Below are 2,264 nucleotides of genomic sequence, written 5' to 3' on the forward strand. Positions count from 1 at the left end.
CGAACAATTCTCCTTGATAGGATATTTGCTTTCTAAAAAATGAAAATAAATTTATATTAGATCTTAGTGGACGGTTGAACACCGTCGTCGACAGTACTTTAGGGCACAACCTTTTTGCATTGAAGATGGCTATTGCGAACCATATAGTGGCACCAAATCTTGTAGCCACTACATATGTCTATGTTACAAATATAAAGTAAATGGTAATATTATTCGCGACAATATGTACCCATATGTACCCTCTTTGGATAACATGGACGGAATGAACTTTTTCATTTTCTGGAAATTAACTTCATTGAAAGGCTGAAAAATGGCAACTGGTGGATAGATACAAGAAGTTAAAAGGACTAAAGATTACATGGTTCCAATATCAGGACGGAAATGTAAATAGTCTTCAATGGACCATATACCGTTGGGCCGTTTGGTGGCCAACTTCGTTAGCCTCTTTGTTTCATTGGACGAAGTGGCTATTGGGTTGGGCCTGTAGTAAAACCCTAGCTGCCAGCACATGTCTCCTTATCTTCCACGGGGGGTCATCTCGGCTGCCCATCAACGAGTTGATCAACACTTGGTTGTCTCCCTCATATATAACTCATTGTTGTATTTTACGTGAGTCGCCAAGTAAAGTTGTCACCAAACTATGTACTAATGCTATTGGATCGACGTCATTTGCGCCTATATGTGAGTCGTCAAGTAAACTTTTTTTTTTTTATTATTTTTTTTTACGCTAGAGACAGTTGTTGTATTTTACTTCTTTTCCAATTTTTGAGTTGGACGTTTTTCCTCTCCAAAGGTAAAGTATGTGAGGTTGTTGTTTATTTCTTGTAGTACAAATCTGACACCATAGTAAAATTGTTATCATCAAACTTCAAATTAATTGGAAATAAGCAATGAGACTTTTCATCTCAATTATTTTTCTTTTACCCTCAATTAGCCTATGTAATTAAGTCTTGTGACACTTTGACTTGGGTTGAGCATACAATAACAATAATAATAATAAATTAGTAAAGGAAAATTGAGAAAAACAATGTGACGCTTTTTAAGGAGATATTTTATTTTAGATCACATAATTCATACAATGACAAATTAAGCGATCAAGAAACCCATTTACAAGCTACCATTTTCATCCCATAAGTTAAAAACAACTCTCATATTGTTAGAGGCATTTTGCAAGGCATGCAGCAAGACACGACCCCAGTGCTGCAAGTCATGAAATTTGAAGTTAGTGTTATCATCAAATATAAAAGTCTACTTTAACAACCAAATTTTGTACGAAAATTTCTATAACCTTTAAGGTTATGTAATCTTTATTATACAACTTAAAATATTTCATATATACACATATTATCTTTTGGAAACTTAAAATACATTGAACCAGTCATGCCGAAAAGGCACAAAATTTAAAAAGTGATATATATATATATAGGAAGTGAGTGAATTGACAAGATGGGTATACCTCTACGGTGGGAAGCACATCTCCTAGCGCAATTTAGGATACAAAATGCGTCTTGTGCCGAAGCTTGTTGGCTGAACATGCCTAGCATAACAAGCACTACCATGACCAACATAATCACATTCCTCGTCTGTTTAACAATTTTAGCTTCCATATCTTCTTACACCAACAAAACACCAAATCTTCTGTACTAAATATATTTCCTTCTCTAAACTTTGATGTGGACTTATTTGTAGGAACAAATGATTTTGAAGTCATTAAGTGTGACAAGTGACATTTGTAGGTAACGAAATCCCCCATATTTTATCTACTTTAAATAAAATCTAAAAGATTTGTGATATAACATGTATGGACATATGTCAGAAGGGAGGCGGGGATTGGTTAATGATTCCTTACTAAACCGAGAGCCAATTGACAAAAGAATCCAAAAGATTTTGTATGTTAAATGCAGAATCATATGGGGTGGTGGGATGGGTAAATGATTCCTTAATAAACCATGAGAGCCAATTGACAAAAGAATCCAAAAGATTTTGTGTGTTAAATGCACAATCTGTTGTAAAGCAATCCCACATTGGTGGGAGACAAGAATGTGGTGTTCCTCTTAAGAGGTTAAGCACCCTTCCCTAGTGAGGCCTTTTAAAACCGTGAGGTCTAGGTGTGCCAAAGCGGACAGTAGCACTAGCAGCCCAGAAGGCTGGTCCGCACCATCCTATAACACGCTATCAGCACGATTCACTCTAATGTGATGTGGTCTTTGGAGGGTGTGTTGTAAAGCAATCCCAGATTGGTGGGAGACAGGGGTGTGGTGCTC

At 36.4% G+C, this 2,264-nt stretch overlaps 1 long non-coding RNA gene across 1 annotated transcript; it reads right to left on the bottom strand.

Annotated features, from left to right (window-relative positions):
- Positions 1 to 1,036: 1,036 nt before the first annotated feature.
- Positions 1,037 to 1,728, bottom strand: LOC147567589 (uncharacterized). The gene is made up of 2 exons (XR_015237799.1): positions 1,457 to 1,728; positions 1,037 to 1,200 (listed from the first exon to the last, which is right to left on the bottom strand). It is a non-coding gene; the product is annotated as an uncharacterized LOC147567589 (long non-coding RNA).
- Between the last annotated feature and the right edge of the window lie 536 nt (positions 1,729 to 2,264).

Source organism: Eschscholzia californica, unplaced genomic scaffold (assembly GCF_041429995.1).
Source record: "Eschscholzia californica isolate CP2 unplaced genomic scaffold, dmEscCali1.0.p SCAF_1, whole genome shotgun sequence".
NCBI lineage: Eukaryota > Viridiplantae > Streptophyta > Magnoliopsida > Ranunculales > Papaveraceae > Eschscholzia > Eschscholzia californica.